Source organism: Lycium barbarum, chromosome 3 (assembly GCF_019175385.1).
Source record: "Lycium barbarum isolate Lr01 chromosome 3, ASM1917538v2, whole genome shotgun sequence".
Lineage (NCBI taxonomy): Eukaryota > Viridiplantae > Streptophyta > Magnoliopsida > Solanales > Solanaceae > Lycium > Lycium barbarum.
The window spans coordinates 34,099,540-34,120,938 of record NC_083339.1 but is presented as its reverse complement, the minus strand read 5'-3'; positions in this window follow the sequence as shown (position 1 = coordinate 34,120,938).

The window sequence follows — 21,399 nt, the reverse complement described above, 5'->3', positions numbered from 1 at the left end:
GGAGCACGAAGCCCTCCAAAATCCATCGCTTGACCCCGGTTGCACTCACAAAAGGTAAATACCTCTTAGTTCAATGCTTTACATTTATGTCATGTTTAGTTAATAAGATTCTGTTTAAGTTAGTATTTTAGTTCATTGTTTTCGTACTTATATTCTGCTTATGTTGTGTTTAGTTAATAAGAATATGTGGGATTTTATGATGAAGTTTAAGTAGTTATTGTTCTTTATGCTTAGTTTCTGTTTTGTGTGATGTTTAGGTATCATAATTGTATGGTCTATGATAGGATTTAAGTTAGTGTATTAGCTTTTCATCTTTTTATCTTGATTCTGTCTACACTATACCTAGCTAAGGTGTGTGTGTGTGGCTTAGGATAGATGTCTGAGTCAATATGCTGGTCCACTCCCTTTCTTTTTAGTTTATGTCCACACTATGCTTGGTCAATGTAATTGTTTGTGGTTTAGAACAAAGCTCAAACCTGATGTGCTTGTTGTGCTTCTCTTTTGATTATGTCTGCATTGTGGTCACTTAAGGAGTTTCATGTGAAGTTATAAAGTAGTGTCAAGTTGATAGGTTGTTTTGACTCAACCGTTTAGTTAGAACTTCTGCTTAGTGACTGTAATCTAGACTATAACATTAAGTTGATGAACTTGCTTCACTTAGACTCCCATATAACTTTCCAGCTTGCACCATTAGTTGTTCAGTTGTGACTAAAGGTATTTAAGTGTGGCTTAGACTACGGCTTTGAGTTTGAGGAGTCTTATATGAATTTGGATGTCCTTGCTGTATTTTCTGTTCTATCATGATTGTCTAAACACCATCCAATCCCTATTGCGAGGGTCTGGGATGTAGTCTAAGTTGATATGTTAGCCTGATGAAAGTCATGTGTTTTGATCAGAGTCAAAATAGGCCTGTTGAAGCCCTCAGTGGTCTAGTCCCATGTGTCTCATGTGATAAGCTTGGTTCATTGGGGTTAGTTTGAAGTCACAAGCTCTTTTGAATAACTTATTTGCCTCAGGTCTTGTCATTATCCATTTGGAGGTTGTCTTGGTCTGGAGGTTAATTAAGGAAGGGGTCAAGAGGTCTGTATGACGTAAGTTGCCTAATCTGGTCATTGCTTGTCCTATGTGGTTATGTGTTGGTTGAGAGTTGAAGTCTTGAACCTAGTTTGATCCTAGTTTGCCTTGCTTTGTCCTATGTGTCATGGGAAAATTGAAGTCTTGTTATGCTGAATCAAGTTTGGTCATTGCTTGTCCTATGTGGTTTTGTGTTAGTTGGGAGTTTGATGTCTTGGATCTAGCTTGATCATAGTCTGTCCTGTTTGATCACATATGTCATGGAAAGGTTGAAGCCTTGTTATGTTGATGGCTTGTTATGTTGAACTTTAGCCTGGTTATTGTTGTCTTATCAGATCATGTACTTGTTGGAAAGATTGAAAGTTGAAAAAGGATTGGACCAAGTCTAGTCATCACATTGTCTTCTCTTGAATATATTGGTTGTTTGAAAGTTGAAGTTGTCATGTGCTGGACCTGGCCAGATCATGTCTGTCCTTTAATGGTATTTTGATTCTAAAAAGTGAAAATGTACTTCTCTGTGTGGATATCCTACTTGTTTCACTTGGCAACCTGTTTGGCCTGATTCCTGTTGTCCCACCTAAGTCTTACTTACTTGACAAAACTTGGCATTTTGGGGTCACAATAATGTATATTGAAACAAAGGTTTTAAAAGGTGATCTAGGGGGGAAGGGTTTTAACTTGACCAAGGTACTTTACTTAGCTCTGCTTCTTGTTTGGTTGTCTTGTTTGTGGTAAATATGGGAATTTGTTAGACTACCCCTGAATAGAACATGTGGGGGTGTGTGGTTATGACGTGTTTGAGTCTAATAGGTTTACTAAGTTTGCTATAATAAACTGGGTTCAGGGCAGTTCTAAGATGGCCCATGTCTGATAAAAAGAGGAGGGAAAGCACCTAGTCTAACAGGTTGATTAGGAGGTGATTGACATGTTTATTCTCACCTCGCAAATGAAATATGTCTTCTGATAAAAATGGCACAAAAGAAGGATTCAAAGGTTGGTAGTTTGGCAAAGAGTGTATACAGGTGTGTGTGGCCCATGGGTCATGTCTGTGTGCAGGAAAACCTTTTTCTTTTATTGAGAACTTGTCATCTAGTTACAATATTAAGTAAGGATAAAGGATAAAAGAAGGAAGGATAATGGGATCTTTGGTTACAAATCTTGCTTAACTTGTCCTTGTGTGGTCTTTGTGTTTTTTGGATATTATTGTGTTTCTCTTTGATGTTGAGAGATGAGTTCCTTTAGAAAGAGTGGTAGTGAGGCTAAAATGATGGTGTTGAAGTTTGCTGAGTGTTCCTTTGTATGGTTTGATCCTGATGGAAAAGAAAAATGTGTCCTCTTTCTTTTGAAATACAATGTGGTTAAGAAAAACAAAAACTTTTCTATGATCTTGGTTTTAGTTTGAAGTTGTTAGGGAAAACTAGTTTGTTATCATTTTCTATGTGTCCATGATGTGTCTGTTTCCAGTACTCATAGGGAAATTTGATAATAAAAGGTCTTTAAAATCTAGATATGGTCTTTCTAAATCAGCTAGTTTGTTGTTGCTTGCTATGTGTCTATGAGGTACTTGTTCCAAGTAAATCATTTTTACTTGATAACTAAGGTTTACTTTATAATCCGGACATAGTCTTATGAATTAATCAGTCTGTTATTATGTGCTATGTGTTTATAAGGGGTTTTTTTCCAAGTGTTCATAGTTGAATTTGGTAACAAAGACTTTTAAAATCTGGACATTAGTCCCATTGGTTCAATTTTGAAACTCTATGATAGAGTTAAATTGTCCTAGATCTTCCATGGCCCTTAGTGAAGTCACTGGGATATGAAGGGGAGTGCATAAAGGAGAGGTAAGAGGTCTTGGTAGAGTGAAGATGAGCCTGGGCATGAACTAGAGGAAACGGCCAGTGGAACCCAGGATCCCTTTGCTGAAAGGGGAGATTCAGGAGGAGGAGATAGGGAGGTGATGACCCCACTCTATCCTGCTTCCCTTTTCCTTACCCTGAGATCACATTATTTTCTTTTAGAACGTCTTTTTAATGGCCTTGGAACACACTAAGGCACAAGGTGATTTTGGAACAGTCTAACTGTGTCTAACAGGGAGGGAAAGACACTCCTAGAACCAAATAAGCTATTGTCAATCCTGGTCAAGTCTGAGTGTTATGTGATTCCCACCTTGCCTTCTGAAAATCCCTCTTGTCTGAAAGGTTTATAGGTTTTCCTGAACCTTACTTATTAAAAATTGGTTGTGTGTAAAGGGAAAATGGGGCTGATAGTTGTGTCATGTGGGCATAAATTCATCTATGAGCACACTGAGGGTCAAGTGTGTTATGTACCATTTACTTTGTTGTTTGCCATATGCCTTTGTCTACTTTTTCTACACTATTTCATCCATGAATGATGTCTGAGACCTGCCACCTGGTTTATTGGTTTAGGCTTGTCCCTTATGTGATGTTTGGTCCCTTTGTTTGCTAATACTGTGGTCATGCTATAATTTTATTTCTTGCCTTTCTCTTCCTCCCCTTCTGTGCTTTGGGAAAAGGCCTTGGAAAAGTTTAAAATATGTTGAAGGAATGCTTTTAGGAACCAAGACTGTTATAAGGTTGTCTGGTTGAAGTGTACATATGACTTGTCCATTAAGACTTCCCTCCCTTTAAAAGGTTTTCTTTAAGCTCACTTATCTATTAATCAAGGGTCCTGCTTTATGTACCAGTTTGTGGTGTGTTCAAGTTAATAAAGAGGAACAAGTTTTAAAGGATGCCAGTTCTAAATGTGTTTTTTCTAAAAGTTTTAAACATGGTCATGAGCCTTGGCTGTCTGTGAGGTCCTCCCAGGTCATTTTTTTTTCTGAGAATACTATGCTTGTTTTGGACTTAGTTGTGAGTAATCTTGAGCTTAGCTGAGATAGGGTGAATGCCATCGCTTGAATTGGGATAACCAGGCCTTGTTTCCTCTAGGAAGCGACTAGAACCTTAATAAATGGATAGGTTAGGCTGCCTGAACATGGGCATTTGGAACTTTTCTAGAAGTCCATGGGCTAAGTGATTCTCTAAAAAAGGGGCAAGCTTGTATTTGTCCATAAACCCTCTTGTGTTTGGGTTGGTATGTCTGAATATGTTCCAGCTTATTCCTTCTGTTACCATGATTTTCTTAGCAAGTCCATGGTTTGATTGACCATTATCTTTGTTTCTTCTAAAACAGTTATGTGCATTACCTTTAGTCATGAAACTGAGTTCTCCCCTCATTATTTTGTACTTGCTGGTTATCTAGTCTCACTTAGGGCCTACTTTTTGCTATGTTTGATGTAAATGTCCCCCTTTAGAGTATGGCACTTGGTTGTTGTTTGTTTGTGAGTTTACTTGAAATTTGTTGTCATTCCCAAGTTCTATACTCTCTTTTCCTCTTGCTTGGAATGCACTAGTGGAGGATAAACTATGGTAGTTCGGGTCGTCCAGGCCTTCTCGGTGTTAGCCATGCCTGGGGTTCTTAGAAGCCCCTTGGAACTTGTGCAACATCAAGAATATAAGGCAAAGACTCAATCCCCATGCCATTGCAAAATCTCCAACCAAGGCAAATTCATTCAAGGAGAAATGGGGTAAGTATAGAATAATATGAGTACTTTTCTTGTTTTTATACTATGTATAGTTTTACTATTTTAGTGATAAATTCAATGTTTATAAACTAACCGGGTCCCTTTTCTTTGCCCCCTCCCCCCTTCTCCTTACTCGCATGGCCACTTAGGTCCAGCCAAAGCCCACTTATTGGACCAAAGGCCCAATAGGAAATTAATTCAAAAATCGAGTCTGCGAAGGCAAAGCAAATAGCAAGGCGCGTAGAAGGCCCAACTATGAGTGAAAATGGCTAAACTAGGGGCTTGGTACGCCCCTAGTCTAATTTTACTTTCATTATCATTTTACATTATTTGTTTGAGGCGTTGATGTACTTGTAATTTGTATCCAAACTCATAATATAGTGGAAACTTCTCGACATAAACTTTGGGCCTCAGCCCACAGATAATCTCTAAAAAAAGGCAAGTTTACATCATTCATAGGTTTCAGAGAAAGGATGGACCAATTTCCCTATTTAAGCCCTTTTAAAACTAACAAGGACCAGATTTGACAAAAAGAAATGTATATACAACTCTCTTTTCTCTAAAAGAAATTAGAACCGAACCAAAGTCTTCCTATGGATTGCAGTTTTGGGCCAAGAAAAGGCCATAAAATACGAGTATATACAGCCAAGATATACTCCTTTGAACATACAAAAACGCTCTTTTATAACATAAAAACATATTGTAATACAAAGTTTTGGATAAGACTGAACATACCAAAACGGAGTGATACGAGCCAAAGTATGAGTATAACATGCAAAATCAAGAATCTCGCCTTTCTCTTCATTTGTGGAAAAATATAAAATATACTCCTTAGATATAAAAGGAGACTATTTATACTCGGATATTGTAAATCCAAAAACTAGAATAACCCATATATAAGGGGGACATATTCAATTTTTTTTCCAAAATGATATGCAGTTTACAAAAATGACTGTTTCTTTAAATGCGAGAATAAACAGAAAATAGATACGAATCCTTAATACAGGGGTGCCTAACACCATCCCTAGGGGATCATCAGAACCCTTAACTAGAACTCTGGATTACGAAGGTTTTTTCACGGTATTTGAGTAAACCCTTAAAAATCGATTTTCCTAATTTCCTAAAAATTAGGTGGCGACTCTTTTAAAACAAAGTCCGAACGAGCACCAACGAATTGGTAGTAGCCTTTTATGCCTTAACTGCTGCATGAAAAGCGAACCGCAACAGATGGCGACTCCGCTGGGGACTGACTGGTTCTAACCCTAAGAACTCCAAAATAATATGAGTTTTATTTGCCTTAACTCTCTATGTGTTTACTTCCTCGCAATTATTAACTGTCATTGCATGCATATCATAACTCCGCTATTCCTGGCATTTATTTTACACTTTATTCTAAAGGCGACTTCGTGGAGCACGTGGTCATTCCTTCATTTTAAAACCAAAATTTTATTTTGGAACCGTTATGAGGCAGGGTTGGTACGCAGTCGTCCAACAGCCCTAACGGTTCAGCCCCAGCAGTCCGCTCGGGTTTTCGGTCATTCGTGAAAAATCCACTCTAGTAAAACTAGGGTAAAGTTAAGCTAAATCCCAACTGAACTAGAGCATTTATACCTAGACAGGCCTTGGGTGTCTCAGACTTGCCTAAGGCCCATTAAGAGTGACTACCCTGTGTTCGGATGGTCTATGACCCGAAAAACACCGCATCTCATTTATGTGCTATGTGGAAACTTCTTCGTGCCTATGTGATGAACCATAGATCCTATAGAGATGGGGCAATCTTTGTCACGACCCAGCCCCGTGGGCCGCGACTGGCACCCTACCTGGGTACCCAGACCGAATCGTACATTCATTATCAAATCCAAACTTATTTCAGAATTTTACGAAATCATATCGAACGTAATTTATATCAAAAATATGTCTTAAGCGGTCGCACCAAATCAAAATGCCATATCAAATACAAACTGAGCGGCGGAATAGACATCGCCGGTCAAAGGTGCAAACATAAGCATAAGGGCCATTTGGGGCCATCATAACAAGCAGACCGCTTTAAGACCAGAAAACAAAATCAACCAACATATATAGGACCCTCACCCCACATATATGACTACAGGCCTCTACGAACTCCAAACAAAGACATATGGCGAGACAGGGCCCCGCCGTACCCAAATAGTCAGATATACCAAATATATACAAAGCAAAAGGAGTCTGTACCAAAGGTGGACTCCGGATCAAATAGGAGTACTCCGGAATAGCAGGAAGTGAAGCCTACTGCGGAGGATCACCGATATCTGCACCTGCGGGCATAAAACGCAGCCCCCGAAAAGAGGGGGTCAGTACGAAATATGTACTGAGTATGTAAAGCACGGAGTACAGAAATATGGATCAAAACCGAAAGCGAATCAGATGTCAAAGTGGAGTACAAATTGGTATGTCAAAATCTGTATCGAAATCATATACGTATATATAATGCAAACGAAATCATGCAAAAGCTTAGGAACGTGGTCGCCACTCCGACGCTGGCGCCACACACAGCATAACACCAGAAGGTTTCAAATCTCTGTACATCTCCAAACACAAACATAATCATAGGTGAGTGTATCGCATCACGAGCCATATCACAGCATAACTCCAAACGGAACCCGGCCCTATGGCGAAGCCTCGGGAACCGTAACACAGCATACGGCCGAATTATCATAAGGCGCACGAATCAAAACCGGCCCGGGAACCGGTGAACGAAGTCATAATAAGGCACGAGCGGAGTCGTGAGCAAACAAATGCAAATCATACTTCAAAATAGTCTTTCAAAGCAGAGTAATCCCATAAGTCATTTCATAATACAAAGTAATCGAATACTTAGTCGATATAAGGTTTCATTTCACAAAACATTTCCAAAATAGTACGTATAGCTCAAAACGTAACTTAGCGCATCGTAATATTCAAAACATATCCCGTAGGAGGAAGTTCCAAAATCGAAGGTAGCATGTCAAACTTTATTCACAAAGATAGCCCAATAAGACAGTTAGGGCGTTTCGGGCTAGCGGGCCCACCTCGAGTCAAATTGAGGTGGCGAACATATTTTCCGAACATTTATAGGCCAAAGGGTCATACATAATCATTTCTAGGTTACCCGACCACATTTCGATAGGTTCCGGACGAGTGATGGCATTCTAGCCAAAATAGAGCCCTTAGGCTTCAATTGAATTGAATGAATAGTAACTTTTCTGTGGATCGGGTTTCGAGGAGCAGAAATGCTCCGGAAGTTCTCATATTCGCCTATCATACTAAGATATGCCAAACGAAGGAGTGGGAAGCTTTACATACCTTACAGACGTCGCATGCTCTCCCAAAAGTCAAGTCCCGTTTCGTCTGAAATCTGCAAATGGTCAAAGTTACCAATTGAGATTCTTAGGCTTAAAAAATGCCTTTAACTTCATTTTTTGCCTACCGAAATTTCGGCAGCATTTCCCCTATAAATCTAACATCCCCGAGGCTTAGCTCGGCTCAAAATACATCAACCACAACAGCCCACACATCAACAAACAACACAAGCCACAATCAAACCATTCTAGCTTCAAAGTTCTACTTTATTACCTAAGTTGGCAACTTTCATTCAAACTTTCAAAACTCCAATTCTACATCTACATACTTGTATTCATTTCCGCATTCAAACTTATACAATCACATCCTAACTACAATCCAAGCCATACACGAAATTGCCCCAAAATCCATTACTTTCCATAATTCTTCAAAACATCAAAAATTCACGACGAACATTCTAACTCACGTCGTTTCATTCCGAATTCATTAACATCATTATAAATTCATATTTAAAGTCTCTAGCACCCTAAATATACAATGATATACATAATGATACCTAAGGTATACGCTTTCCGATAATATCCAAAATCATTTTCCAACGTCAATTTAATTCATCAACCAATCATTTACGACACAAGGATCACAACAACACATTACACAAACTAAACAAGATCAATTCACCTCACTTTCTCCTCCCTATGGCTCACGGCCAACACACCATATACACACACACCCAAGGCTTTCTATTTACATCAAAGTCACGGAATTCTCGTCTATTCACAATCCTTAACATATTCACATCAATTCTATAACATTAAAGGGGCAAAATTCTTACCTTTTCTTGAAAACCCGACTGGTCGTAAACGTCGTTCTTGTGCCAAACTAATTATACCCCGTTGAAGAGGGTCTTGAGTACTTCACAACTATGTAGAAATTAGGATTTTTGGATCACAAACAAGGCTTGGAAATTTTCCTTTCCTTTCTTTCTCCACTTCGGCCGAATGCCTCTTTTAGGGGTGTTCTTGAATTTTGATCTATTTTCTTGATAAGTGCAAGTGTAACATGATATATATCCATATCCTTGGTCATGTGCCTTGCACATGACATTAAAGGAATGGGTTTGGGCCATGGTTATGGCCGGCTACCCTTCACATTGGGCTTCAAATTTTTGTATTATATTTTTCTTTGCCCAATTCACAAAATGCCCCGTTTTGTAATTCCCGAAACTAATTTCCGAAATTCCAAGTTTACCCTCGGCCTTCCCCGATGTCTTAACATTAAAGATTCCATAACCAACATAGTCATATTCACTAAAATCAAAATATGTCCTTATAACCCACAAGTCGTAATTATTTCTCAATTTCCAATTATACGAAAACACGGGACATAACATTCTCCCCCCCTTAAGAACATTCGTCCCCGAATGTTAAATTAATCTTATAAGGTCTTATGATCAAGGCAGGAGTGTCCCCTTTTAATAATGACATACATAATTCATTTTATCAATCAACACAACAAACTGAAAAAAAAAATTAGATTACCTGTGGACGTCGGGAACAAGTGAGGGTATCTCCTTTTCATCTCGTCCTCCGCCTCCCAAGTCATCTCCTCCCGATTATTGTTGCGCCACAGGACTTTGACGGAGGGCACTTCTTTAGTGCGTAGTCTCCGCACCTGTCGATCCAGAATAGATACAGGCTGCTCGTCATAAGATAACTGCTCCGTCACCTGAATGACATCAACTGGGAATATCCTGGAAGGATCACCAATACATTTCCGCAACATAGACACATGAAACACCGGGTGTACGGCTTCCAAGTCGGATGGTAAGTCTAGCTCATAGGAGACCTCGCCTATCTTTTGAACGATCTGATACGGCCCAATGTACCGGGGGCTCAACTTACCCTTTCTACCGAATCTCATGACACCCTTCATGGGCGACACCTTCAGGAATACCCAGTCGCCAATCTGGAACTCTAACGGTCGACGTCGTCTATCTGCATAAGATTTCTGTCGACTCTGAGCAGCCAATAACCGTTCTCGAATAAGCTTTACTTTATCTACGGCTTCCTGGATCACATCTGGCCCAATCAGCTTAGTCTCGCCCACGTCAAACCAACCAATAGGAGATCTGCATTTCCTGCCATACAGGGCTTCATACGGTGCCATCTGGATGCTGGAGTGATAACTGTTATTATAGGCAAACTCAATAAGCGGCAAATGATCATCCCAGCTGCCCCTGAAATCAATAACGCAGGCTCGCAACATATCTTCGAGCGTCTGAATAGTGCGCTCGGCCTGCCCGTCGGACTGAGGGTGAAAAGCTGTACTGAGACTCACCTGAGTCCCTAATCCCTCCTGAAATGACCTCCAGAAATTTGTTGTAAACTGGGTACCTCGGTCAGTAATAATAGATATAGGGACTTCGTGAAGTCTGACTATCTCTCTGATATACAATCTGGCATAGTCCTCAGCCGAATAAGTAGTGTGAACCGGAAGGAAATGGGCTGATTTCGTCAGCCTGTCAACGATAACCCAGATAGAGTCGTACCTGCGTGGAGTGCGCGGTAACCCAACAACGAAATCCATATTAATCATCTCCCATTTCCAGGCTGGAATTTCCATCTCCTGTAATAAACCACCGGGCTTCTGATGCTCGATCTTAACTTGCTGGCAGTTCGGGCACTGACTAACAAACTCAGCAATATCGTTCTTCATGCCGTCCCACCAATACAAACACCTGAGATCACGATACATCTTAGTGGAACCAGGATGAACAGAATACCGTGCATTATGTGCCTCACCCATAATCTGCCGTCGTAAGCCCGCAATGTCCGGTACACAGAATCTGCCGTCATACAATAATACTCCTTCAGGCGAGATCTCAAACTGAGTCTTTGCTTTATTAAGGGCCACATCTCTGTACTGAATCAGAAGAGGATCCTCAAACTGGCGCTGCTTTACCTCCTGAATAATAGATGACTCAGCAACTGGGCGAACAGAAATCCCAGAATCTCCAGAATCCGCCAAACGAACTCCGAGGCTGGCCAGCTGACGAATGTCACGAACCAAATCTTTCTTACCCGACGGTACATCAGCCAAGCTGCCCATAGACTTGCGGCTAAGTGCATCCGCTACCACATTGGCTTTCCCCGGATGGTACAAAATATCAACGTCGTAATCCTTTAGTAGCTCAAGCCATCTCCGCTGCCGCAGATTTAGTTCCTTCTGCCTAAAAATATACTGGAGACTCTTATGGTCCGTATAGATATCAACATGGACCCCATATAGATAGTGCCGCCAAATCTTCAAAGCATGAATCTCCGCGGCCAACTCAAGATCATGAGTGGGATAGTTCTTCTCGTGTGGTCTGAGCTGCCGGGAAGCATAGGCTATGACTCGACCGTGCTGCATCAATACACATCCTATCCCAATACCAGAGGCATCACAATAGACAACATACCCGTCAGATCCCTCTGGAAGAGCCAAAACTGGTGTTGTAATCAATCTCTCCTTCAGCACCTGAAAGCTGCGCTCGCAGGCATCTGTCCACTGGAATTTTGCTGCTTTCTGAGTAAGCCTCGTCAGTGGTGCTGCAATAGAAGAAACATCCTCCACAAACCTGCGATAATACCCAGCCAACCCTAGAAAACTGCGCACCTCTGTCGGTGTAGTAGGCCTGGGCCAATTCTGCACAGCCTCAATCTTCTGCGTATCGACCCGAATACCGTCTGCGCCGATAATATGGCCCAAGAATGCCACAGAAGTTAACCAGAATTCACATTTGGAGAATTTAGCATATAACTTCTGCTGACGGAGAACGCCAAGTACCGTCCTCAAATGATCTGAATGCTCCTCGGCTGATCGCGAGTAAATCAGAATATCATCGATAAACACAATAACAAACATATCCAGAAAAGGCCGAAATACCCGGTTCATCAGATCCATAAATACTGCTGGAGCATTAGTCAGCCCGAAAGACATAACTCTGAACTCATAATGCCCGTATCGGGTCCTGAAAGCAGTCTTCGGGATATCTGACTCCCGTACTCGCACCTGATGATAACCTGAGCGCAGATCTATCTTTGAAAAATGTTTAGCCCCCTGCAGCTGATCAAACAAATCATCAATCCGGGGGAGGGGATATTTATTCTTAATAGTCACCTTATTAAGCTGCCGGTAGTCGATACACATCCGCAGTGACCCGCCTTTCTTTCTGACAAACAATACCGGCGCTCCCCAGGGTGATGTGTTGGGTCTGATAAAGCCCTTATCCAATAAATCTTTCAGCTGCTCTTTCAACTCCTTCAGCTCAGCTGGTGCCATCCTGTACGGAGGAATAGATATCGGCTGCGTATCCAGCATCAGCTCTATAGTGAAATCAATCTCCCGCTCAGGCGGAAGGCCAGGAAGCTCGTTAGGAAATACATCTGGAAACTCACTGACGACCGGAACAGACTGAAGGATAGGTACCTCCGCGGCAGTATCGTGCACACGAACCAAATGATAGATATACCCCTTCTGGATCATCTTCTTAGCCTTGAGGTATGAAATAAACTTACCCCTCGGCGATGCTGTAGATCCGAACCACTCTATGACTGGTTCCCCTGGAAACTGAAAATGGACTACCTTTTTCTGGCAGTCGACATTAGCATAACAGGAAGACAACCAGTCCATGCCCATAATGACGTCAAACTCAAGCATATCTAACTCTATCAGATCAGCCTTAGTGCTACGATCATAGATGGTCACAGAACAATCCCTATAGATCTGTCTCGCTACAATAAAATCCCCAACTGGCGTAGCTACCTCAAATGGCTCTATAGGCTCAGACACTATCCCAATCTTACTAGCAACGAGTGGGGAAATATATGATAAAGTAGAGCCAGGGTCAATTAATACATATACAGATCTGGAGAAAACCAGCAATGTACCTGTGACGACATTTGGCGAAGCCTCCTGATCCTGGCGGCTGGCCAAAGCATATATGCGGTTCGAGGGACCGCTAGAACCTGAAGCACCACCGCGGCCTCGACCGCGTCCTGCCGGTGCTGGCATACCTCGCCCTCCAGGGCGTGCAACAGATGGAACAGATGAAGAACCGGCGGCTGACCCTGTCTGCTGAGCAGCACTACCAGAACCGCTAGCCAAAGGACAGTCTCTCATAAAGTGGCCCTGACCACCACACGAAAAGCAAGCTCCAGTCGCTCAGTAACACTCCCCGGGATGAGACTTCCCGCAATGAGGACAACGGGGCCTGGGTGGTCTGGCCTGGCTGGGGCCCCTGGATACCTGCGAACCTGCCACTCTGGAGCTCTGACCGACCCCAGACGGTCCCGTACTATCGAATCTCCGGGTGCCTGACTGAGTACTCCGGCCGGAGGGAGGAAAAGGTCTATCTGACTGATGTTGCTGAGGCTGTCCGCCTCGGGAATCTCCAGAATAACCTGCGGACCTAGCCCTCTTGGGCGGCCTCCTATCTCGATCTCTGCCAGAAGGATCAGACCTGCGACGGTCCTCCATACCCATCGCATAGGCCTGAAGTCGGGCAATGTCCATGTCTGCCTGCAATGACACTGCCATACAGCTATTAACCAAATACCGGTCCAATCCCATAACATATCTGTGCATCCGATCGGACATATCTGCTACCACGGCCGGTGCATATCGGGCCAGAGAATCAAACTCAAGGTTATACTCGCGAACACTCCGACCCCTCTGCTGCAGACGTAAGAATCGATCAGCCCGTGCCCGCCGTAACTCTGGGGGCAAAAAGTGGCGGGTGAATGCTGTCACAAACTGATCCCAAGTGGCTGGAGGGGCACCCTCTCCTCTAGACAGCTCCCAAGTCTCGTACCAGTGGGTAGCCACATCTCGAAGCCTGTGAGAAGCCAGCTCAACCGACTCGGTCTCTGAAGCCCTGACCAAGTCCAGTGAGCGTCGCATCCCCCGAATAAAGTCATGGAGGTCCTCGTCGGGCTTAGACCCGAAGAACTCTGGAGGGCCACATAACAAAAACTCCCGAACTCTCAGGCTGTCCCGCCTGTCATCGTCATCGTCGTCCCTCCGCCCGCGTCTGCGAGCCTGTCCTGCCACCAATGTAGTCAGCAACTATACAGCCTCTCTCAGGGTCCTATCCTCCGCCCCTGGCTGAGGAGCTGGAGTCTCAGGTGCGGGTACACGGACCTCTGGAGCTGCTGAAGGTCCTACTCCAGGCTGTACTAGTGGGGGTGTAGCAGACCCCTCAGAATGAGGCACATCCTCAGGCAAATCATAAACACGAGCCCGGGTAGCTCGCTGTGCCTGGCTGGTCTCCCCAATCCTCGCCTTGCCCTTCTGGGCCGCCGTTGCCTTCTTCGGAGGCATCACTGCAAACACAAAGGCGAGTCAGATCAAAATCATCCTAATAGCACAGCTCTATCGCACGATCTAAGATTCCAAAGAAAGTGACATCCTAAATGCCCTGTAGCTTCCTATTTATAGATGTGGTGCACAACACATCGATAAACAAGACTCTACGAGACACGGCCTGTAGACATTCTGAGGACAAACCGCTCTGATACCACTTTTGTCACGACCCAGCCCCGTGGGCCGCGACTGGCACCCTACCTGGGTACCCAGACCGAATCGCACATTCATTATCAAATCCAAACTTATTTCAGAATTTTACGAAATCATATCGAACGTAATTTATATCAAAAATATGTCTTAAGCGGTCGCACCAAACAAAATGCCATATCAAATACAAACTGAGCGGCGGAATAGACATCGCCGGTCAAAGGTGCAAACATAAGCATAAGGACCATTTGGGGCCATCATAACAAGCAGACCGCTTTAAGACCAGAAAACGAAATCAACCAACATATATAGGACCCTCACCCCACATATATGACTACAGGCCTCTACGAACTCCAAACAAAGACATATGGCGAGACAGGGCCCCGCCGTACCCAAATAGTCAGATATACCAAATATATACAAAGCAAAAGGAGTCTGTACCAAAGGTGGACTCCGGATCAAATAGGAGTACTCCGGAATAGCAAGAAGTGAAGCCTACTGCGGAGGATCACCGATATCTGCACCTGCGGGCATAAAACGCAGCCCCCGAAAAGAGGGGGTCAGTACGAAATATGTACTGAGTATGTAAAGCACGGAGTACAGAAATATAGATCAAAACCAAAAGCGAATCAGATGTCAAAGTGGAGTACAAATTGGTATGTCAAAATCTGTATCGAAATCATAAACGTATATATAATGCAAACGAAATCATGCAAAAGCTTAGGAACGTGGTCGCCACTCCGACGCTGGCGCCACACACAGCATAACACCAGAAGGTTTCAAATCTCCGTACATCTCCAAACACAAACATAATCATAGGTGAGCGTATCGCATCACGAGCCATATCACAGCATAACTCCAAACGGAACCCGGCTCTATGGCGAAGCCTCGGGAACCGTAACACAGCATACGGCCGAATTATCATAAGGCGCACGAATCAAAACCGGCCCGGGAACCGGTGAACGAAGTCATAATAAGGCACGAGCGGAGTCGTGAGCAAACAAATGCAAATCATACTTCAAAATAGTCTTTCAAAGCAGAGTAATCCCATAAGACATTTCATAATACAAAGTAATCGAATACTTAGTCGATATAAGGTTTCATTTCACAAAACATTTCCAAAATAGTACGTATAGCTCAAAACGTAACTTAGCGCATCGTAATATTCAAAACATATCCCGTAGGAGGAAGTTCCAAAATCGAAGGTAGCATGTCAAACTTTATTCACAAAGATAGCCCAATAAGACAGTTAGGGCGTTTCGGGCTAGCGGGCCCACCTCGAGTCAAATTGAGGTGGCGAACATATTTTCCGAACATTTATAGGCCAAAGGGTCATACATAATCATTTCTAGGTTACCCGACCACATTTCGATAGGTTCCGGACGAGTGATGACATTCTAGCCAAAATAGAGCCCTTAGGCTTCAATTGAATTGAATGAATAGTAACTTTTCTGTGGATCGGGTTTCGAGGAGCAGAAATGCTCCAGAAGTTCTCATATTCGCCTATCATACGAAGATATGCCAAACGAAGGAGTGGGAAGCTTTACATACCTTACAGACGTCGTATGCTCTCCCAAAAGTCAAGTCCCGTTTCGTCTGAAATCTGCAAATGGTCAAAGTTACCAATTGAGATTCTTAGGCTTAAAAAATGCCTTTAACTTCATTTTTTGCCTACCGAAATTTCGGCAGCATTTCCCCTATAAATATAACATCCCCGAGGCTTAGCTCGGCTCAAAATACATCAACCACAACAGCCCACACATCAACAAACAACACAAGCCACAATCAAACCATTCTAGCTTCAAAGTTCTACTTTATTACCTAAGTTGGCAACTTTCATTCAAACTTTCAAAACTCCAATTCTACATCTACATACTTGTATTCATTTCCGCATTCAAACTTATACAATCACATCCTAACTACAATCCAAGCCATACACCAAAATTTCCCCAAAATCCATTACTTTCCATAATTCTTCAAAACATCAAAAATTCACGACGAACATTCTAACTCACGTCGTTTCATTCCGAATTCATTAACATCATTATAAATTCATATTTAAAGTCTCTAGCACCCTAAATATACAATGATATACATAATGATACCTAAGGTATACGCTTTCCGATAATATCCAAAATCATTTTCCAACGTCAATTTAATTCATCAACCAATCATTTATGACATAAGGATCACAACAACACATTACACAAACTAAACAAGATCAATTCACCTCACTTTCTCCTCCCTATGGCTCACGGCCAAACACCATATACACACACACCCAAGGCTTTCTATTTACATCAAAGTCACGGAATTCTCGTCTATTCACAATCCTTAACATATTCACATCAATTCTATAACATTAAAGGGGCAAAATTCTTACCTTTTCTTGAAAACCCGACTGGTCGTAAACGTCGTTCTTGTGCCAAACTAATTATACCCCGTTGAAGAGGGTCTTGAGTACTTCACAACTATGTAGAAATTAGGATTTTTGGATCACAAACAAGGCTTGGAAATTTTCCTTTCCTTTCTTTCTCCACTTCGGCCGAATGCCTCTTTTAGGGGTGTTCTTGAATTTTGATCTATTTTCTTGATAAGTGCAAGTGTAACATGATATATATCCATATCCTTGGTCATGTGCCTTGCACATGACATTAAAGGAATGGGTTTGGGCCATGGTTATGGCTGGCTACCCTTCACATTGGGCTTCAAATTTGTGTATTATATTTTTCTTGGCCCAATTCACAAAATGCCCCATTTTGTAATTCCCGAAACTAATTTCCAAAATTCCAAGTTTACCCTCGGCCTTCCCCGATGTCTTAACATTAAAGATTCCATAACCAACATAGTCATATTCACTAAAATCAAAATATGTCCTTATAACCCACAAGTCGTAATTATTTCTCGATTTCCAATTATACGAAAACACGGGACATAACAATTTTAATCGTGTTTTGTTTTGTAGATGGAACGAAGAATCCGTTTTGACATCATCACTCAGGCCCCAGAATTGTTATGGGCCTGGTATGAATGGTTGGAGGATACTCACCAGAGAACGATCAACTGGACTTTAGGACACTTGCCCTCTATTATGACAATGAAAGGTCGCTCGGAGCTGATAGAGGTATTGGCTGGGTATTGGGATGATAAATAAATGCTTTTCTATTTCGGTGACATTGAAATGACTCCTACCCTAGAAGAGATTAGGGATGCCATAGATAGTAACGGAACCTGCCTGAGGAGGCGACACAAGCCAGATCACAATCTGTTATTCCTGCAGAAGCCTACCGTCGGCCAAATCATGAGGTTTCTTTCTTTGACTGAAGCACCATGGGCGCCCACTGTAGCCTTTAAAGATCTATACCGAAGATTCGGGGATGTTACCGGATTCACTCTATATCGAAGGGAATTTAGGAGTCAAGAAGAATGGGAGACCAGTAGGCCTTTAGCCTTCGCCATGGCCTTGTTGGGCACTATGGTGTTTCCATAGTACGAATCATTGGCCATAGACACCCGGGTGATCTATTTGGCCCATGTGATCTTCCACGGCGTAACCAAAGATCAAGAAACAAGGTATTTTGACCTGGCACCCATCATACTGGCCGACATCTTCCGGGTCCTAGACCTCCGCCTATTTCTAAGTCTTGGCCAACTAATAAAACTATTTGATTAAAAAATCATATTATTTCAAAAGAAAATATGCATAAAAAATATGTATATAGTGGTAAATAATTTCTGCTGAACTTGAACTTTGACACATTGTGAAACAAAGCGAACGTCCTTTCTCCAAATTCTTTCCTTTGTCTGATGACTCTGTTGACCATATACTCTTTCATGTCTCTCGATGTCGTCTTGCAATGATGCCCTTAAAATTGTCCCAGTTTTTGGCATAGGAGGATATCGAACTTTTAAATGACGAGACCGGGCCTTATATAGGCTGCCTACGTATCCCACTAAGGGAATCAGGTCAAGCGTAGTTCAAGACATACAAGGAAAAATAAAATTGAGGTTTTCTAATAATATGACCGAAGCCTATGTAGGCCGCCTACGTATTCCACCGCGGGAATCAGGTTAGGTGTAGTTTATGTTACAAACAAATGGAAATTTTTTAGAAATTTCTATCTTAAGAGACCAAACCAGATATAGGTTTCTTACGTATCCCGCCGAGGGAACGTAGCTCTTATTACATAGAAAGACATTACAGGATATTACATATAAAATGAACTAAAAGCTCCTAAATGTAGTATCTCTTGACGGCATCTGCATTGATATCTTTCGGCCACACTTCGCCATCCATTTCTGCTAGAATTAGTGCTCCTCCAGTCAGTACTCGATGAACCATGTAAGGACCTTGCCAGTTAGGTGCAAATTTTCCCTTAGCTTTATTTTAGTGTGGGAATATACGCTTCAACACCAATTGCCCCGGTTTGAATTGTCTCGGTCTTACCTTTTTGTTGAAAGCTTTGGCCATTTTGTTCTGATAAAGTTGTCCATGACAAACTGCATTCAGCCTCTTTTCATCAATGAGCATCAACTGTTCATATCGATTTTGTATCCACTTGGCATCGCTCAACTCAGCTTCTTAGATAATTCTCAAAGATGATATCTTTATCTCTGCGGGTAGCACAACCTCTATTCCATAGACCAAAAGATAAGGCGTTGCCCCAGTTGAAGTCCTAATAGTGGTGCGATAACCGAGAAGGGCCAATGGTAATTTTTCGTGCCAATGCCTGTAATTATCAATCATCTTCCGCAATATTCTCTTGATGTTTTTGTTGGCTGCTTCAACTGCTCCATTCATCTGAGGTCTGTATGGGGTGGAATTGCGGTGAGTAATCTTAAATGTTTTGCAAATCTCATGTATTGGACCACTATTAATATTAGCTCCATTATCTGTTATAATTGACTCAGGGATTCCGAATCGACAGATGATGTTATTGCAAACAAAGTCTACTACCACCTTCTTCGTCACTGACTTGTACGAAGACGCTTCTACCCATTTTGTGAAGTAGTCGATGGCTACGAAAATGAACTTGTGTCCATTTGACGCTGCGGGCTCGATAAGACCAATGACATCCATGCCCCATGCTACAAATGGCCAAGGAGAACTCGTCACATTTAACTCATTTGGTGGGACTCGAATCAAATCGCCATGAATCTGACATTGGTGACACTTTTGTACAAAACGAATGCAGTCTGTTTCCATAGTCATCCAGAAATAGCCAGCTCGTAGAATTTTCTTAGCCAGAGTAAAACCATTCATATGAGGCCCATATGTACCGCCATGCACTTCTTCAATCAACTTGACCGCTTCTTTGGCATCGACACACCTTAGCAATCCTAAATTTGGGGTCCTCCTATAAAGGATTTCTCCATTTAGGAAACAGTGGTTTCCTAATCTTCGAAGTGTTTTCTTTTGAACACTGGTTATGCCTTCTGGACTCTTCATCTACATGGAAACAATAGGGTTGCTGATCTTGCACATTCACTTTGATAGGATCTATATAATTCTTGTCCGGGTGCTGAATCATAGAGGACAAGGTTGCCAAAGCATCAGCGAACTCATTTTAAGCCCTTGGGACATGTTTGAATTCCACCTTGATAAATTTCTTGCACAGATCTTTCACACAATGCAGGTATGGAAGTATCTTCACGTTCTTAGTGGTCCATTCTCCTTGTACTTGATGAAGCAATAAGTCAGAATCACCTATAACCAATAATTCTCGTATGTTCATATCAACGGCCATTCTGAGTCCAAGAATACAAGCCTCATACTCTGCCATATCGTTGGTGCACGGAAACCTGAGCTTTGCTGAAATTGGATAATGTTGGCCTGACTCCAAAATTAAGACTGCTCCAACTCCAACTCCTTTGGAGTTTGCAGCCCCATCAAAGAACATTCTCCACCCTGGATATTCCTCTGAGATATCGTTTCTGACAAACAACACCTCTTCATCTGGGAAATAAGTCTTAAGGGGCATGTATTCTTTATCTACGGGATTTTCGGCAAGATGATCGGCTATTGCCTGCCCTTTGACAGCCTTTTGGGTAACATATACAATATCAAAATCACTTAGTAAAATTTGCCATTTGGCTAACTTCCCAGTAGGCATAGGCTTCTGAAAGATATACTTGAGTGGATCCCTCCTTGAGATGAGATAGGTAGTATATGCAGACAAGTAATGTCTTAACTTTTGTGCAACCCAAATCAAGGCACAACATGTTATATCCTGCATTTTCACATATTCGGAAAAATTCGAGATAATATTGACTTGTAGCGAATAAGGTCGTATTTGGACTTTACTTAGTGTGAATGTGTCGGTTATGGAAACATTGGTGCGGAAATACCGAGGAAGGTCGAGGGCAAAATTGGAATTTTGGAAATTTGTTCCGTGAAGTACAAAATAAAATCTATAGCCAATTGGACAAAAAAAAATAAAAAACAAAGGCCCAAATTGGAGAAGTGGCCGGCCATGGAACAAGTTAAAGAGGCCCAAGCCCAAGTGTAATATTATGTGATAAATATAGAAAGGAGAGGATAAGTCTTCAAGTTGCAAGAAACTTCAAGAACAATTGAGAAAAAAAAAAAAGGCCTACGGCCAAGAGAGAAAAAAAAAAGAAAGAAAAAAAAAGAAAAAAATTCTTGGAGCTCAATCCTTTGGTTCAAAAATCCATCTCTTTTGGAATTATTAATAAGTGCAAGATTCTCTACAAAGTGATATAATTATTTTGGCAAGAAAGTAGTTTTGGTGGCAAGTGAAGAACTTGAAGAAAAGGTAAGAATCAATTCATTTTCTTATGTTATGAAGTTTGGTTTATGTTGTAGTATGTAGAAATGAGTAGAGTTTATGAAAATATGGAAGTTT